The sequence below is a fragment of the Colius striatus genome, chromosome 1 (assembly GCF_028858725.1).
Source record: "Colius striatus isolate bColStr4 chromosome 1, bColStr4.1.hap1, whole genome shotgun sequence".
NCBI lineage: Eukaryota > Metazoa > Chordata > Aves > Coliiformes > Coliidae > Colius > Colius striatus.
The window spans coordinates 41,923,046-41,943,630 of NC_084759.1; the positions used below are offsets into that span (position 1 = coordinate 41,923,046).

General features: G+C 40.2%; 1 protein-coding gene across 5 annotated transcripts in view; it reads right to left on the bottom strand.

The window, feature by feature from the left end:
- KLF12 (KLF transcription factor 12) overlaps window positions 1–20,585 on the bottom strand; it is a 255,583-nt gene that overhangs the window by 126,802 nt on the left and 108,196 nt on the right. The gene's annotated exons all lie outside the window — the stretch shown is intronic.

Below are 20,585 nucleotides of genomic sequence, written 5' to 3' on the forward strand. Positions count from 1 at the left end.
ACATGGATTCAACAATTCTTCTGCTGATTAACACTTGGGAAACACTTGAAAAATAAATTAAAACCCCCATGTTCTCATATACAAACATATTTTTTGCACTGATTTTTCAACAGGAGAAAGGGGGTATGATGGGTTGGAAACAACAAAGGGCTCCTGTTCTGCAACAGAATTTTCTACGTTCCAATGCAATACAAACCTAAACTCCCATCGCAAACACAGCTAAGGGAGGAAGGACTGTATTGTTGCATCACCTAGGTTGCAACATCTAGGTTATCTCACCTAGAGATGCCAGAGATTACAGCAGTATCAGTTATTCGTGCTTGCACAGAGACTGAGGCAGGTGCCTCCTTCCTTCTCCACCTAGTTTACAAAGAAGAGCTTTATATATTTTAAAAAACCTCTTTTTTAATTTCTACTAAAAACTAGCAGATGACTCACCCCTTAGAGTATTATAAAAATGTGTATTCAGCATGAGATGTGATTATAAAGTAAGTACCTCAAGGTTATTATTCAACTTGGAGACTGACTAGCCTCAAACAAGCACTGCAGGATCTCTCTTTTCTCACTTCTAGAACTCAGCAAACATCACTAATTCAAATAAAATAGACACACACACCTTCCCAGGAATCTTCCTGTAGTTATGACAAGCTGCAGGTTAAGCACAAACTAAATGAAAGAAAATGCTCATGTTCACAAGGCTTGAGGAACAGCCCCAACTGTTTGCAAGGCCTCTGCTTTTCTCTTCTTCCTACAGACCATAATTCAGAAATAATTAGACATTAACTTTCTAAATAATACCAAAGTCTTCTCCAGGAAATGCTAAAATGATGACAAAAAACCCCAAAACACCACCAAACCCATCCCAAAAGCATTTGCTCAACTGTATGTAGCTTTTATCTGTCTCCTATGCCTTTTTCGTTTGTAAAAAATGCTGCAGAAGTAGAGAACACATCTTCTTAATTTTTGACAAGTTTCAGACATTTACCAGCGATTGGCAAAGTTCTGCAGAGAGGCTAGCAATAAACTCAAGGTTTATCTGCTCACCTTGATGTACACAGAGACATCCCTCCGTTTTTACCAGATTTTCTATTATTAGGCCAATGTATTCTTGTTCCCATTTCAGCTGAGATCATGTAGCACACAGCAATATTCAAAATGCCTCACCACCAATATTAACAGAAGAGCACTGTACCATATTATTCATTCAAGATATTATCAAAAAATTATTTCACAAATCTTATTTGCTACATTATTCCTCCCCTCTTACTCGCTGTTTACTTAAGCTGCCGAAATCACTACATTTCAAATGCAGACATGAACCTTACCATGAATATCAACTAACATCTTCTGACTGAGCTACAATTTAACATGTCAGTTCCAGGCAAACAAGTGAGCAAAACTCATGAGGGTATAATTTATTAGCACTGTAAAATGGACTGCTGCTAAGTTTTTCCCTCTAGTAATGACAGAGTTGGCCCCTAACCAGATGTGTGCACACTACAGGGAATTACAAGATCACTCTAATTCTGACTTATTCTGCCAGCTAATTCAGGTTTTCACATTTGCTTCAGTTCTTCACTGAAAACTAGGCAAAATAATAAAGAAATGCATTCTATGGTAATAATGACAGACTATACCCTAGAACATATGCAAAGGATGTCCCATTCAACAATTAAAAATACCTTTGCAAAAGATCACAGCAGCACAGGAATGTGACTGCATGTGATACTAAGGTAGAAACTAATTAATTTTGTTGTGCTAAAAATTGAACCAGATAGATTTAGAGACGTTTGTTCAATTTACTGTTAAATGTTTCAGAACTAGCGTTTTACAGTCTCAGGAGGCAGCCTGTTAGAGAGCTCACTTATCATTAGTTTCATAGTTTTTCCTTGGAACACTAAACCTCTCACCATGGCCTCAGAGAATATGAAGAACTTATCATGCTGCCTATAAATAAACCTTTACAAAAATTGCAATGCTATCCTTTTTTCCTCCTTTCTAGACTAAACAAGTGTTCATCCATCAATGCTGCTTCTATTCAGCTATCTCATGCTACCTATTTATTAACCTCACTTTCCATTCTAAATTATTTCTCACTTTTCTGCATTGACCTTCCTCTTAATGATCCTGGATTTCACCTTCAGTTCACCAATTTTAATTCAATCTTCTATAGTGCTTGCAGTCCAGCTTTAAGTTTACAGGCTTTGTTTAGCCAGAAGGAGAGAGGGTTCAGGGGGATACTGTCACTGTTTATAATAAATATCTGATGGAAAGGAGAAGATGGAGCCGGACTACCCTGGGCAGCGGTGCCCAGCAAACACACAACAATGGCACAAACAGAAATACTGAAAGCTCCATTTAAACATAAGAGAAAAACATCTGTGGTGTAAGAATGTTCAAACACTGAAAGAAGTTGCTCAGAGACACTGTGGCGGCTCCATTATTGGAGGTATGCAGATGTGGACTAGATACAGCCCTAAGCAACTTGCTTTGGGTGGTCTTGCTTGGCCAAGAGGTTGGACCAGACTATCTCCAGAAGCACTTTCTTGCCTCAGCTATCCTGTGATCCTGTGATTATATTTAGATGCATCCTGCCACTCCCCAGCTGACAATCCCACTAGATATATTCTTCTGCTAGACAGTCTACCATGATGATTTACTCTGTGTTTGCAATCATTCACATCACGTGCTTGTGTATGTTTGCAGCCATTCACATAGTAATCATCATACACACACTGTAAATAATAAGACTCATTCTGAGATGTCATATATGACTCTAACCGAAGTCTTACTGAAGTAGAGAAGGAACACTTGGATTGTTCCCCCATCCCAGCTGAGCTTCAGTGTCACCAGACCTCTTTGGCTCAAGCAATAATTTCATAAAATCCATTTTGCAAGCTCACTATATTCATAGATTTACATAATTGTTTAGGTTTGAAAAGACCTTTAAGACCATTAGGTCCAACCATTAACCCAGAATTGACAGGTCCACTACTAAACCATATCCCCAAGGGCCACATCTACATGCCTTTTAAATGCCTCCAGGGATAATGACTTCCCTATGCAGCCTGTTCCAATGCTTGATAATCTTTTTGGTGAAGATATTTTTCCTAAACTTCAATTTAAACCTCCCCTGGTACAACTTGAGGCCATTTCCTCTTGTCCTGTCACTTGTGATTTGGGAGAAGAGACCAATATCCACCTTGCTACAGCCTCCTTTCAGGTAGTTGTAGAGAGTGATCATGTAATCCCTCAGCCTGTTCCAGACTGAACACCTTCAGTTCCCTCAGCCACTCCTCATCAGATTTCTTCTCCAAACCCTTCACCAGCTTAGTTGCCTGTCTCTCGACATGCTCCAACACCTCCATGTCTTTCTTGTAGTGAAGGGCCCAAAACCGAACACACTATTTGAGGTGCAGTCTCACCAGCGCCAAGTACATCATTACATTTGGCTCTGTCGTCAGTACAGTAACTAGGAGACTTCAAAATCTATGTGCTCTATTACAAAACTGTATTAAAACTTCCAGCTTACACAAATTCATGGCCACTTGCTCTTAAAGAGTTATGCATTTGAGCATCTTTCATGGTACCAATTTCTGTTGACCAATCTGCAATTTGATCATCTTCCTTCTTTCTCAACTGTCCTTTACGATTTTTACATGGTAGTTACTCCTGGACTCAAAACTGCTTTAACTAGTCACCTGGATAGACCAGAATAAACTCCAATCTCAGCTTACACACCTGAATGCATCTAACTTATGAAAGTATTCTTTAAACTGTCCTTTCCTTTTACTGCCCTGCACTTGCACCACCTTCCTGTTAGCTGCAACCGTGTTAAGCAGTGATCTCAATTAAACTTCTTGAGAAAGAAAGGTCGATCCATATTCCAACTTCTTCTGTCATCCATTATTTTCTCATCCTCCCCTTTAGATAGTTTTATAGTTTCCCTTGTTTCCCTCTGCTTACAGAAGCTTTTTGCTGTCTACAAAATTATATTTTATTGTGCATTACCTCCCTTATTACCTATAGCTCTCTATTTTTTAATTCATCCAGCATGCTCTCCATGTTCTTTTACCTTTTAGTCATCTTGCCAAAAGAGTTTGAAAACATTTCTCCCTATACCCCCTTAAAATGTGTATGTTGTTCATATTCAGTCTTATTAGCCAACAGTCTCAAATTGAGTCTCAGCTTACCTGCAGAAAATTCCTAAACAATCTCAGGTTTTTCATATTCTTTTGTAACTGTATTTCAAAGCTGTGCTAAACAAATCAGTCAGAGAGCATCAGCCAAGCAGTCCACCCACGCTCACAACCTTTCTTTACCTAATGATAATTACAGATTGTACTACAGACAGCCTTTAATAAACAGCATCAAGTTTAGAAGGAAGACATCTGTAGGGACCTTTCTGTTGCCATGGAAATCTCTTCAGGCCAAGCTGTCTTTAGCTCCACACATTACTTTCATATTAACCTATTATTATGCTTTTCTTTGGATATTAGTACAAATTAGGGACTAACTCACCCCAATCAGATTATTATAAATGATATTACGTCTGATTTTCAGGGATTCCAAAGAACAAGAAGTTACAAATGCTACAGAAAAGAGTAAATTACTGGGCTTCCAGACTGAACACTTGGCTTGATCTTGCACAGATTTTATTCCATGAGGTCCAAAACACTTTCAGCTTCTACCAGTAACTGTGATAAGTCAGGGTTCCCAGCAAAGAATGAGGCCTCCAACCACCGCTGTGCTTCCTGAAGGCTAGAGGGCAATTCATCACTGAATTTCTCCCATATCATTGTAAAGATCTGGTTTCAACTTCAGTCATGCTAGCTCAAAATATTAAATAGATGATTGCTTTCTGAAACTATCTGATTAACACAGTAATAATCATAGATGGAAGAAACAATAACAAATATTGTAGAACACTATAGCGACAGGCAAAATAAATGTGTACAGCTGACATTCTCACATGGAGGACCTTTTGCTCTGAAGGACCCCAAAACATTTTGCAACTATGTACACATAGCACTGCTGAAATGCAGTCATCTCAAAGGGTAGAAGGTATTAAGCAATTTGCAAACAGCATATAGCATAACAGTGAGATCTTCAAACACCCACACAGAATAAACAGGATCTCAGTTTTTAAGGTCTGATCCAAAACACACCCACATAGCCGAGTGTACAGTATTCCATTTACTTATTTCATATCAATGAAAAAAGAAATGAACTTCCGCTAAGATATGAACCATCGGTCTTGAGAAGAGTGAGGGATGCAAGCTTAAAAATTTGGTTTTTCATAATTAACTATGACATTTTGACTGTTTCTCTAAAATTAAATAGGGCATAATTGATAAAAAAAAAAAATGCTTACTCTGATGATGTTTCCTATTGTCAATAACTTTTAAGCAGAAAAATCAATCAGAGCTTTTCCCTACTGTCTTCAATTGCGACACTAATTTTTTTCAACAGGTATTTGATGATAAGACTTCTGCAGACAATCATTGAGATCGCTGTCCAAAGAAGCATGGGCAAACCTCTTAAGCACAAAGCAAATGATATGATCTGAAATGCACAAAAATCAGAGTTAAAGAGAACACCAGGAAACATAAAGCTAAGGCTGCTGCTGCTGCTTAGTATGAACTACATCTACTAGTGAAAAGGCTGTAAGGGGAGTTTCTCAGATAAAGAAAAATCATAACAAAATAATTTTCCAGAAAAGAAGGAAAGAAAGATTTTTATCAAGTGATCTAGAATGTGAATAGCAATTTAGGATTTATTTTTCATCTGCTGACCCTAAATTCAGACAAATTCAACCATGAACCCCAGAAAAATCTGTAACTGTTGCTCAGAAGTAACGTGAGGTTCAGTCAACAACTAAAGACATCTATTTTCGTTAAAAAAGACGAGCTTTCCCTCTTCTTCCTCACAACTTACTTTCAATCTTTGTTATGTTTTTTCATTGATCTTATTCCCTCCAATGAAGAAAAAAAAAAAGCTTGTTTAGTAAGCAGAGGGATGTGGTTTTATGCAAACTGTAAAATTATAAATACTTGAGAACAGGCCTTCAGGATGAAAATCTTCATATAATAACAAGTGGCCTAGCTAACGACCAGTACCAAACAGGCAGCACAACAGCTAAGTGATTAACTCGTCACCTTGGTCTTTCTAACCAAAAGATGCATTTGCACTGTATCACCGTCTCAAGGTCAGTGTAAACTGACATTAAACCCTGATGTTATGAGAAGTAGCAATCCCACTTCCCTCCTGCTTCCAACTTCCCTCCTCCCTCATGCTGCCATAAGGACTTACACAGCAACACCAGGGAACTGGTAGGTTGAAAACAACCTCTTCCTTCCCCAAAATTATTCATTTTTACTGTATATCTATTCCTCAATCCAATACACTGAAAACGCTTCTGTTGGTGATGGGAAAGGAGTGGCTAAGAAGACAAGGTGGGACTGAGCCAACAAAATGAAACAGGAGCCTAAGGGCAAAGCAAAAGGGAGGCTGACATCAGCCCAGGTGGTCAAAGTCCTGCATAATCAACTTGCATCCAGCAGTGCCATCTTCTTCTGGCAATCCCACCAGGATTAATGAGACAACTCTGGTGTGCCACTGTCCCTAAAATGTCTTCCCGTGTGTTTAACTTACATGACCGCAAGCTACCATTTGTGCAAAGCTCTTCATTCATTCAGCATTCATGATAAAGGGCCATCGGCAAAGGAGACAACAGGTCATTCTTGTTATTCTGCTGTCACAAAGGACTGCTCTTTGCTCTATTTCATTTGGAAGATGCCACTAAAGACACTTCAAGTAATATTAGAGCTTTCTGATTCATGTTGTAGAAGACACAATCTGAATTCAGAGTTTACTGAATTCCCCAATGCTGTACAGACCCAGGCCTTGACACTGTGAGAAGCTAAGACCCTGCAGCACAGAAGACCCTGAGCTTCCATAGGCTCCACTTCTGTCTCCAGTAGAGATCTGTGCTAATTGTTCTTCCAGCCTTCCTCTCTAGAAATCATCCTCCACATAAAAATGGCACAGGGGTGAGGCTCCATGAATGTGGAAAACACATCCACCAAACTAAACAGACTCAAAGCAGACAGGGTATTAATGACAAGGATAAAACTGCAGTGGGAGAAAAGGAGAATGATGGAGATGGGCACTGAACACCCTGCCCTTGATGCTTCAGAAACTGAAGAAGTTAAAACCAAACAGCTAATTAACAGTGGAAAGTAAATGGCTTGACTTAATTTAAGCTCTGTTACATACAAATGATCCCTGATGAAAAGCAGGCACAATAAGCATGTCAGAAAAGTATTATTTTTTTTTAATTAAAAGAGAAAACCAAAGATCCGAAGATCCTAAGTTCAATACAGTTCCAATTAAGAACAATTAAGAACAAAGAGATAATGGCAAACAATCTAGCAGTATTTAGCTGTACAGCAAACAATCTAACAGCATTTAGCTGTACAGCAAATGATTTCTGGTAGCGTTTCTGGTTTCACAAACAATGCTTTGCCAAGAACAATGCACATACTGAAAGAAATAGCCAACAATCCTACTAGCATTTTCCATATAGAAAACATAATCCTGTGGTTTCTGAGGTTTTGGTTTTTACATTTCAAAGCAGACATAGAAAAGAAAATATTTTAAAATATACTTTCCATCTAAGCAAACTCCTTATCAACGAACAAGTGGAAGCAGGTAGTGGCCAAAGCACGACGTGCAGTAATAGAGTGTCATTTCCTAGGCAAGAAGGCTTCACACTCAGGAGTACAGTGCTGAGAGAGAACGCGCCACTTGACATACAGCAGTTGTGTAAGTGAGAAGACTGATGCTAATTAAATCAAGAGACTGCCATGAAAGGTCATGCTATTTAATACGTGGTATTCTTGGGCCTTTAAAGAACACTTAACATATGGCACTTCTGTTGTTTAAGTCATGCTTCAGGGACTTCTCTTATATTCATTATATCAGATCTCTGTCCGCAAAGACCGGCAGAACAAACCTACAATACTGAGTGGGAAGGTAGTAAGACGTAAAGCAGGTGGGAAAACTAACCTGTACATATACCATGATGGCCTGTAAACTCCCCACACCTGTAAATGTAGCAGGTTCTGCTGGTAATGTGGTATGTTACAGTAGTTCTCTTGAGAAACAAGACTTTTCCTTAAAGGAGATGCCTGGTTATGGAGTAAAATGTGTGACACATTCCTTTAAATACTGCATGGAAGACAGACATGGGTAAAATGGTAAAGACCTTCTGTCTTTTAGGAATGAACTTCACTTACATGGAGGGCTTGACTAAATCACCCTTCCATTTCGGGCAGGGGTTGGGGTGTTTAGATAGTATTTCTGTTTTAAGCCAACCACAACATAAAGATTGAAATCTCATTAAAACTCTGTATCTTACATTTATAATGAATGACAACACAAATGTCTCCAGAGATGTTGAAGCTACTGTGAATACTTATCTGAGAATATCAGCTCAACCATATTTGGGCATGTTATCACTAGCAAGGAATATGCAAGGAGGGAGCAAAACCAAATGCCACCACATAACTGAACAAATCCAACATAGCTCGCCTTCCCCCCATGGGACTCATCTCCTTCAGCTTCAGATGCATATTTGACACCTTAATCTGTGATGGTTATCTATGCATCCATCCTACTCAGTAGAGAAAAATCTGGGGGCCAGAGGTCAGTTTTTCTTGCCTGTCCTAGAGGTGAAGGATGATTAGGCTCAGACACTGCTACTTAAGATTTAAATACCTAACTTACTGAAGAAGAAGAATCCTGCATATGTGGGGAATTTTTTTAAAGCATATGAAAAATATACAATAAAGGCTAAAAGGATCATCTGAGAAATTAAGATTCAAGCATATATGAAATAGATAATATGCTTTGGTTTTGGAAATTAATGAAGTCCTATAATAAACATCAAAAACCTGATTGACATGGAAACGGTTCCTCACAAGTGCAATTGGCAGAAAATAGCTAAAGAATAACTGAAAACAAGTAGCTTTTCATGCAAAACCTACATTTACCACCACAGCGACACAAATATTCTGTAGACTGGAAGTATAAACAAGTTACAAAATGGACAAAATGGTTTTACTGGGAAGAAGCTGTTAGTAGCTATTAAACACAATGGTTTAATTATAGCAATTCTAAAAACTCCTGACTGATCAAAAGTAATGTCCAACAAAGGATCACCTTTTTCATTTTCCCTGTTTTGGTCCCCTGTTGGAGACTCCACTGGAATGTGTGCCAAAGGGACCTTTGGCTTGGCTCATTGTGGTAGTTACAGTCATTCTGAAAAAATAAGCCTGCCACCACACAACCTGGCGTAAACCATTAACTGCTTTCATATTCAGTGTTTCACCACATGCCTACATAACAAAACATTTTGGGTTGTTATTTTGCTGTCAACTTGTCTCCTTTGTGGAAATTAACACCCAAGATATCATGTCACATATTCAGGCACTGAATCTCAAGGGTTGGAAGGGACTTTGAAAGATCGTCTAGTCCAACCAGAGTAGGTGATGAGTACATGATCCAGTAGAGGTGCTCTCCTTGTTGGCACATTCACCATTTGCATCAAGAAGTTATCATCAATGCACTGAAGGAACCTCTTGGACTGTAAGTGGCTAGCTATGTAGGTGTTCCAGCAGATGTCTCAGCAGTTGAAAAGCTCTATGAGAACCAGGGCCTGTGATTTTGAGGCTGCTCCCAGTTGCCTGTAGAAGCCCACATCAACTTCCCCAGCCCGATCAGGTGGCCTGTAACAGACACCCACAAAAGTGCCTGATGACATTTGGATGGAAATCTAATGAAAAATTTGTGAAGCATGTACATTGTCGTGTTCCCAATAACAAAACCATGAAAGAGATGGTTTAATAAATGAAGTATGAGACATAGAAACGGTTTCTCCCTTCAATACAGTTTTCTATTTTTCCCTACCTACTCTGAGCTTCCAGCAACACAAAGGCAGGGCTCACTCTGCTCACCTCCACAGGCTGAAGGTGAAGCTGTTCCAGTGGCTGAATATACAGCAGTTACCACACAGCAATAGTAATTCCGGCGGCCAAGGTACTCCCTCAGGCTCGCCCCTTGCTCCACTGCCTCCCGAGGAGGCTACCCAATACCTCAATCCAAGGCATCAACTAGAATCACAGATCTACAGAACATTTATTCTGGTGTCGAAGTATTAAAAGATAAAAGCTGCACTTGGATTTAAGAAGCTTAGTGAAACACATAGGGTTGACTGTTAGATTTTGAGCATGTTTTTATTTTTAGACCAAGGAAATATGACAAAGGTTCAGTACAACACAGTAAAGATGAGACCACACTTATTAGACGTAAAGATAATTTTTTCTATTCAAGACAAAAAAGTTCATTTGAACATCATCTAGTGCAACATTCATCTCATCCCAACGAAAGAGTAACAAAACAAATACCTGTGTTTTGCAAAAAGCACAGACATTTTGTTCTTATCACAGCACAATGGAAGCAGTTGTTTTCCATCTATGAATTCTTTACTGACTTAGAGGCTGGTTAGCCCAGATAAACTCTCCTCCATACATTCTTCTCTGACAACTGAACTCAGATAAGGCTCTCCAGCAAAATTTTGACCAGATTAAGATGTTCAGAGCATTCATGACAAGAGTGATTTCCTTGGCCCAGCTGAGCTTATGAGAATGATGAGAATTTCTTTTACTTCCTCAAGGTCAGGCTTGAAGTGGTGAGTAGCAGTGGCCTAAACGATTTACTTGGGAGAAGACACCCTGTGAATTCAAAATTAGAGTGAGCCTTTAACTGGAGCTAGGCTGTAATGAATACATTTATCTGTATCTCATATGAAGAGGGTTGGCTTTTGTTTTGGAAAGCTTTGGTTTATGTCCTTTTTGCTTAGAACAAATTGGTAGAGTGAATTTCAAGAAGTATTTATGGAAATACACCAATGTGCTACAGATAAACAAAATACTGGGAGCAAGAAAGGCATAATGGGAATAGTCTTATGCATTGATGAAGCTCATACTGAAAAGCCTGCACGCTGCAAATGCTTAAAAATCTTTACGCTGTAAGAAAATGTAACAAGAACATTACTGTTCATTATTATAACTGATTTTTCAACTCTGATCTGATCAAATACCTCCCAATATTAGCCAATAACTGTAATTTTTAAGTCATTCCACTAGCACTAGGCTCTCTCCAAGGTAATATATCACAAGTTTGGTGCTTTGTTTCCAGGTTATGAAACTCCTCATACAAAAATAAGGAGCTGCTTAATTTCAAGTTCCTTTCTTAGGATACATATTAAGATTACATTAACGCTGTATTATTAGTTCTCGATAATGTTCTCCAAAAAATAATCCTAGAACAAACAGAATTATGTCATAAGTTGTATCTTGAGCTTGAGCTGTGTGTCTCTCCTGTTCTGGCAGTAACTGCTGGTTCATTAACTCTCAGAAGAGGTGGAATATATTGTGTGAAGTTTGTTTTTCCTCCAGATCTGTAAGGAAAGGGATCGGTCTTTATGTTTCTTTAGTGTAAACTTGCAAATCATCTGCTCAGGGTTATTTTCTGCCAGGTTTTATAGAAGTAAAGAGAAATCAGCAGGAAAAACTGTTCCCACTTACAGAGTCTCATTAACTCACAGATGAACACATCCTGTCTATGGAATATACTGAATAAAGAAACGTGATGTGTATCAAGCTTTCCTCCTTGAAATTTCTATCTTTGAATCTATGTAAAACAAAAGACTTCCTTGCTGAGGATGCTGTGGCTCCCAGCAATGTCTAGAAGCAATCAGCAGGGCATCAAAATAAATAATGTTCTCACACCATTGTTTTTGCACAGTCATGCCAAGATGATCTTACTGTTTCACATGACATAATGATACAATAAATCTTAACAGATCTGTACCACTCTACAGTCTCTCTCTTTTTTTTTTTAATAATATATGACATGCTCCCAAGATTTCTAACATGCAGACACATCAGCCTCAGAGAGAGGCCTTGATCCTGTGAGTCCTTGTGTGGCTCAGAAGGTTGATGAAACAGCATAGTCTTCACCAAGGTTCTACGAAGGATGAGCTTCAGACATAGCTCTCCACAGTGTTTGAAAACCACTACTCTTTTGCATGCACAATCTCTCATGGTCAGAAAAACAGCTTTAGAAACAAAACAAGAAAAAATGGCAGCAGATTTCATCAAGAAAACAGAGTTGCTGGGAAGTCTGCATATACATCCTAACCAGGGCAGGCTGCACTGTTTTGCAGCTCTGTTATTTCATGTAACATCACTTGGTCATCCTTTGCTGGAATCAAGATGCCCGCCTTGTTCATGTCAATAGCACCTGCAAATGTCTGGTGAAGCCTAAACCACAGGTTTCATCCCCATGGCACAACTAAAAGCATGACCCATCAGTTAGGGTAGCACACATCCAAGCATTTATTGCCGCTCTTGCCCTTCCCTGCACAATCCCTCTGCTTCGAGACTCCTCTTGCATTTGCTAAAGTCAGAAAGCCAAGATTATTGACATCTTTTTTCCCAGACTCCTTTAGGACAGACTGGCAAGCTGAACCAAACCTCCAAATGATCCCATAGGTACTAGCACCCACTCAAGGAAGGCAGTTGAGAAGTCAGGAAAGGGAGGGAGTGAGAAAAGTGAAGGAATGAGACAACCTCTTCCAATGCCTGGTCTAGCCTCCACTACAACTAACAGCAAGATTATTATTATTATAAAAGAGTATTAAATCTTAAGACTGGTGAGCACTCATCTTCTTGTTCTGGTAACACAAGCCTAGAGAAGCCACCACACCACTCTTCAGCCATTTTGCCAAAGCAATGCCTTACTCTGACAGAAAAAGCAGAGGTATTAATTTAAAACATCAGTACAGACATGTAGAAGAGTCCTGTTACCTGCTGCTCTGAGGTTTGTTTTCCTGCAAGCAAAACAACAGAAGGATTACGGAACTGAGACAATGCAGCAGAGGAGCACAAGCCATCTGCAAAAGTGCAGAGGCCTGGTGGTACATGGCAGAGCTACCCAGCCACACCAGCGCCTGGCAGCAGCCTAGCTGCAGCAACACAGAACTCAGGAGGGGCCCACTGATCCAGAGATATTCCCTACTAACACCATTTGGCTGCTTCTGACCCCAGAGGTGGCTCAGATCCTAACTACACAAACCCTATGAGTGTGAGTACTGGTCTGAATGCAGCTCACGGCTCAAGCTGAACACTGCTCTGAGGGCACTGGAGGCACAGCAACGCAACAGCCTTTCACTGCTAAGTCCTCTTGCAACACATGAGCAAGACAGAAGTTCAGCCTTTCAGATAAAGCTTCACTGACTATTTTTATTTCCCTTCTCCTTTTTTCAAGTCAGGTTTTATAGACCTACAGACCAAACACAAATAGTACATGACCATCTTCCAGGACACTTGGCTAATCAAAGTTTAGAAATAACTGTTTTTAAGAAGTGCCAGTGCTAAAAGTTCTCCTCTTCAGCATTTTCACATTGTCTTAGAAGAGACAAGGAAGACAAAAAGTAAATATGCTAGTCAGTAATTTAAAAGGACAGCCCAAACCAGTTACTAGGGAAGATAGACTTGTGCAACACTCATCTGGCTTTTGCAGCTGCTCAAGGAATGATTCCGACGGGGCTGGGGCCAGCCTGCAGCTGGGGGTGCAGCACTGGCACCATTGCCCATCACCATGCTGTGGGCCAGAGTCACCCAGGTCAGCAGATGGGCACAGAGGGTCTGCTGCAGGACAGCAGGAAACTCCCACAGAGAGACTGCCAGCACAGGATCTCACTGGGGGGATGCCAAAGGTCAATTATCAAAAATGCAACCTTATGCTTTTTCATAGGCCATCTTTTCCTCTTAAAATTCCCACTCAGCAGTTACTCATTACCAGTTTCCTCCTGTTACTGAAATTACTTAGTTGTCATGGCAACCTATTCCCACCCTGAATTTCTATCCCTCTGCCTCCTTTCAGCTCCCAAGAATTGAGAGCACCCCTGGTTCCTCTTCACACTTTTGTGCCACTACTGTCCATACCCAACTCAGGCCTTTAATTAAATTCCATTTGGCATCCACAGGTGCACACAGTCCTCTTGTTCTCTGCAAACACATTCTGCAGTAGAGCTGCGGACTGAGCTGCAGCTCAGGAACACACACTCAATGTGAAGAGCAACTACTGAACACACAGAAGTGGCCAAGGCTCAGCTCCTGACCTCTGTCACCTCTGTCATCGCTTGGGAAGAAAATATTTTTCCTTTATTTTAAAATGAGTTAAGGCAAACCCATCTAATGATATTACATGTGGAATTTTTAAGCAGAAAGTTATTTTAGCATGGTATGCACTCCCATGACATTTGCCAATGTAATTTGCACACATCATTAACTACTGGATGGCAATAAAAAAACATGTATCTTTTTAGAGATTATATGGTTCTGAAAATCATTTGAACCTCCGGAGTCAAGGAACATACTAAAAAAACAGGGGTTACACAATGAACAATAAACAGTCTCAAACACATTTCACAACTTCCCTCCCTTTGATATAAACAAAAACAGCCCATAAAGAATATTTAAAATTCACATCTTCACAAAAACATCTCATGTTGTAGGATGTATTGGAAGTGCATTAGTTTAATAGTAGAGTTAAACCAAAATTACGAACAAGCACCATATACAATATAGAATCATAGACATGTAATACATTGCTTTAAAAAGCAAAGAAATGTAATCACTAATTTCTTCCAGTTATTTTTAAGACTTTCATAGAATCATAGAATGGTAGGGTTGGAAGGGACCTCCAGAGATCATCTAGTCCAACCTCCCCTGCAGAAGCAGGTCCACCTAGATCAGGTCGCATGGGAACATGTTCACGCGGGTCTTGAAGACCTCCAAGGAAGGAGACTCCACACCCTCCCTGGGCAGCCTGTGCCACTGCTCTGTCACCCTCACGGTGAAATATTTTTTTCTTATGTTTAAATGGAACTTTTTGTGTTCCAGTTTCATCCCATTATCCTGTGTCCTGTTGCTAGATACCATCAAAAAAAAAGGGATGCCCCACCCTCCTGACACCTACCATTTAGATATTTTTGTAAATATTAATGAGAACCCCCCCAGTCTCCTCCAGACTAAAAAGCCCCAGTTCCCACAGCCTTTCCTCGTATGAAAGATGTTCCAGTCCCCTGATCATCTTGGTGGCCCTGCACTGGACTCTCTCCAGAAATTCTCTGTCTCTCTTGAGCTGGGGAGCCCAGAACTGAACACAGGACTCTAGATGAGGCCTCACTGGGGCAGAGTGGAGGGGGAGAAGAACCTCCTTCAGCCTGCTGGCCTCATTTTTCATGATGCACCCCAGGATGCCATTGGCCTTCTTGGCCACGAGGGCACATTGCTGGCTCATGGTTAGTTTATTATCAATCAGGACCCCCAGGTCTCTCTCTGCAGAGCTGCTTTCCAGCACATCAATCCCCAGCCTGTACTGGTGCATGGGGTTGTTCCTTCCCAGGTGCAGGACTCTGCACTCGCCCTTGTTGAACCTCATGAGCTTCTTCTCTCAGCTTTGATATACTTCCATGGTTCTAGAGATTATGGTAGCAGTTTTTATAGATTTAAAGTTCTTGCACGGTACACTGGCCCTAAGTTGGTGCCATGAGTAAATAACAATTACTCCTGTTCTTAAAAACTACGCAAATATCCACATTTTCTGCTGCATGCTGAATATTCACTCTGCATATGTGACTTACATTTATTTTGAGCATCACTTGTTTCTTTTTAACTTGGGGTTTAACCTGCAAACACTAATTTACAGGAAGCTGCAAGTTATTTATATATAATCCATTTAAAGCTACCAAATTTCTAGAGAAGACATTCATTCTATTGTTCAGTCCTTGATAAATATTTGACCCTTTTCTGACAACAGTAAGGTTCCAGTGTAGACAATGAAAGTGGGATGAAACTTAAGTACTGCTCTTGGGTAGGCTGGAAGCATTTATGAAATTTTAAACCAGGAATAAATTCATGTTTGTGTATTCAATACTAACAACACACGTATTTACAGTAGCAGCTGTCTTAAATTGCCACTTTATCCCATCAATACTCTGAATAGAAAAAAATTAAGTGTATTTCATGTTCCAGACAAGGCATTCAGCCTACATTCATTCATGAAAATCAACATGTATAAAAACAATGGAAAAAAACCCTCAAGCTTCAATAAGCCAAAGTATGAACTGTGTTCTAAGAGCAGCAGTAATACCTTATTTTTCCACTTTGGATTTTTCCAGTTTATTCTGTAAAAATTAATATTCAGAAGTCAATTAGAATAGTTCTGGCTTCTATTCTGTTTCTGTCTGCTATTTTCAAAGGTTTCTATCATGAAAATCAATAGTGTTTTCCATGCCATGTGCTGTCAGTGCACAACACGTTTTAACCTGGAGACCACACAGAACTGTGGCTCTTACAGAGCTAACACTTTAATCCATTTATACCAACACCCCAACTTGCATCTGTGAAATAACCTGAATTTAGAGGGAAAAAAAAACCCCAACACTTAAAGGTGTTTTAGCTTTGTTTTTCCTCTCTTTCTGGTTTAGAGCACATCCCTACATGTCTGAACTAGCACAACCACAGAAGGCTTAACAACGGACAGGAGCTTCACAAATCAATGTTTCACCATAAAAACCACAGCCCAGACCACTAGTACTTCCACAAGGTTGGGGTTGTTTCAGTTGAAAGCTATTAATGACATTAGTAACTCATCTGCTTTTTATTCAACAAGACAACAACATATTAGTATGCAAGCCCTAAGTAACCTATTAAACTTAAGGTTGTAGTCCCATGAAGTTATTACAGAGCACCATTCCACACTAACCAGCAGCAGAAACAAAAAAAAAAAATATCTTTTTTATGTCACAGTGTTCTCAACAGCATAGCTTCTGTCCTCCCCAGAAACTTTGTAACATGGACTCCCTAAAAATCCACAACTCTGTTCTGCTATGACTTATGGGAAAATAAAGCAAGAGTCTATCACAGCAAATACTCTCTTTGATGCTTCCATCTGTATCACTAAATCTTAAGCTCTTATTATAGGCTCAGGATGGCAGTAGGCAGGTGCAAGACAGTTTAAGGTTTTTACAGGTCAAAACCAACACTACAACCTCTGGTTATCAAGAAAACCACTGTGGAGCTCAAAAAAAGTGACAATTTGCTTTACTAAAGGTCAATATCTGCTCACGTGGTCCCCAGTCTGCACACTGACAGATACTGGAGTGTGTACCACAGTTGTATTGCATGTGCTTGTTTTTTGCTTGGGGTTTTTGTAGGCATGTGCTATGAGCTGCCATTGTATGGGTAAGAAGAACCTTTCATCTCATCCACTTTGGTCAGTCTGGTGTTCTTGTGAAGTCCCATAAGGGCAGAACCAAAATGACCGCTGTTGCTGTGGAAGGAAGAATGGGTTGGAGCTGTGGTATTAGTGGTAGCTTTGGTGTAATGACCTTTAATTAATGGGAGTTACTGTCTTTACTCACTCTCCTCAGGTAACAGAGACACAGTCCAGATCCATCTAGACCCTCAACTACAGAAGAGCTTAAGTTTTCAGGGAGGTAGGTGGGAACCTATGGGAGGTAGCTCTACAAGGCCAAAGAGCAAGGAAAACTAGAAGACTTTGAAGAACAACATTCAAGTGCAAGATTACCGGATCCCACTGCTCATAAAAGGAAGAAGTATCAGGAGCTCAGTTGGCAGATGAGGAACACATGATGGAAAAATCGAAGGTGTAAAAAGTCAGTACAACAGGAAGAGCAAGTGGAATGAGATGCAAAGTATGAACAAGAAATAGCACAGGCACACAGAGGTGGTGCCAGAAAAGCCAAAGCTTAGCTAGTGTTCAGACTTGTGGGGAGTTATCAAAGGCAATAAGAACAACTTCCACCACTACATCAGCAATAAAAGGCTGGACAAGGAAAATGTGAGTTAATGGCAGAAGGACAAGGCTTTTCTACAACAGCCTTCACCAGTGCAGCTTTCATGCTTACAGACAGAGTTCAAGGCAAAGAACCTCCAGTCATGAATGAGGACTAAATCCCATGCATTACCTGAGAAGACGCAACTCACTCAAGTCCATGGTTCCCACCTGCCTGCATGCAGGGCTGTTGGAAATGTTGGCTGATGCCCTTGCAGCACATTTCTCTACACTGCTTGAAAGGTCCTGGAGACCGTGGGAGATCCTCAACATGCAGAAGAAAGCAAATGGCGTACTCTTTTTCAGAACAGTCCAAAAAGGTGATCTGGGGCACTACAGCCCTGTAAGCCTTCCTTCGGTCCACAAAAAAATAAATCACAGAGTGAGTCCTCTGGGAACAGACTTCTGAGCACTGTGAAGGAGGACAACAGGACTGCGAACAGCCAGTATAGCTGCACCCAGGGTGAAGCATTTGATATCACTAACAGTACCTAATCCTACCATTCCTTCCTCAGTCAAGAGTTGGCCCTCCTCACCAAGAATTCCCCATTCCACCACACAAAACAGAAGTCCACAATTTATCTTTCTCTTTATACCTTCCTGTTCACAAACAGTTTTTCAGCATTAAAAGAGCAAAACCACCAGATAAATGCAGCAAAGGGGACAAGAAAATTTGGAGTCACTATACTTGAGAGCTACCAAGACAGTATGACCACACTGTATCCAAATCATCTGGCAACACTATTGAAGTAAGTGGCAGATTTTGAGGAAGGCACCTACAGTAATGAAAACATCACCAAGCATATCTGTAACCCAGATAGGAGAGGGTGATGCTGCTGTCTTTCAAGGACAAACTGATGTGACTGCAAAGGAATTTCCAGTACCTCACCTATCACAATAACAAAAGCTCCATACACAGCATCTGAGGTAAGGATCAAAGCCAAAGTCATTGCCTCAGTAGCAATACTAATCTCTAGTGTAAATTATGAAAGCAGAAAAGGGGCTAAAAATGCTGTTGGAGCAGCCTAAGGAGGCTGGATGCAGGTCAAACCTTCAGAAACAAGGGGACTGCAGGCATTTGGAGAAGAGAGAGCTGAGGAAGCTGATCTGACATGAGCCTTGCTTCAGAAGATTTACTGTTCTTCCCCCACTGCTCCCTCAGTGCCTCTCCTCTCCTGCGAGACCTTCGCTCCCTGCCCTCCCCAGTGAGCTGGCGCTTGATCTGTGGGGAGCTGCCATAGGCCTCACCTGCCTGGGCTCCGTCCTTGGGCAACAGCAGACACAGGGAAGAGCCCTGTGCAGGCAGGGGAGGATGAAGACTGACTTTCATTGTTGTTGGCTTTCTTTGCCTGTGGCTCCTATGTTTTTCTGGTGTGTTTAAGCAATGCAACTAAGTAATAACAACATTTGTAAAAGGATATCTGCGAAAGCAGATGCCCCCTAAATAACAGTTTATTAAATGCTCATCTTCACAGTGTGAAATAAAGGAGGGCAGAGGGTGGTGAAGAAAGGGAATAAAAAAATAATTTAAAAATAAAATAAAGAAAACAGGATCCTTAAAGTAATTTATGTAAGGGCTCATCTCCACAGGGAGGAATAAGGAAAAAAGCCAATAATGCTAAAAAATACACAGCACTCTCAGTACTTCCCAGCAGGATACAGAACAAGAGTAAAATATACATTAAAAATACAATTTATAAGGCAACCTCAAACAGAAGAGTTAAGAGAACACCAACAAACAAGTGCAAACAAGAAGTAATCCCTTCTCATAACAAATAACAAAGATTAAAATAATTTTGGTACTATCATAGCATAGTGGCATTTGCCTCATGCTGCTGAAGTGTTCTGTGATACTGTAAATTATTGAGTTATATTGGCTTAAGCTTGTTTTTCTTAAGCTAGCCAGTATATAATAAAAACATGATAGCAACACACACTTATACTATACTTCTCACTTCAAGTATCTCAGTGTCCTTAAGGAAATAAAATATAGCAATTATCCAAGTGAGAACCAGGAATACTGAAAAGATTTCACATCATCCTGAGCCAAACAAAGGGAAAGGGCAAGAGCCCATTCACTTCCATTTCTCTTCCGTTCTGAACAGAGCAACATGCACTGTTGAACAAAATACAGACCATCACAGGGAACTGACTACTCTAACAAGCCTTAAAAAAAAACCCCAAAAATCACAAAACATTAAGCTCAGCAGTGAGTAGAACAAGATGAAATGTAATGATTAATTTTTCTCCTAGTGAAAAAAATTAAATATATTGCGATGTACCATTATTTCGCTGAGATGTTTCAAAGGAAAACATTTTAGATAAGGAGTTCTGAACCATGAAGAAGTTACTGTGCATCAGCAGGCTGCACCATCCATCTATATACATAATCACAGGTGGAGGCAAATATGAGAAAATTCTAGGTAGGTATTCTGTAAAGAAAAGAGGGATTAACTAGCTCACCTTCATCAGTTTCTCCATAGGAACAGAGCGACTACATTCACGTGGAACCTATTGAATTTCACTGCAGTTAGAAGCTGAATTAAACTTCAGATTCCCTACTAGGTAAGTCACCAGATCAGAAGAGCAAC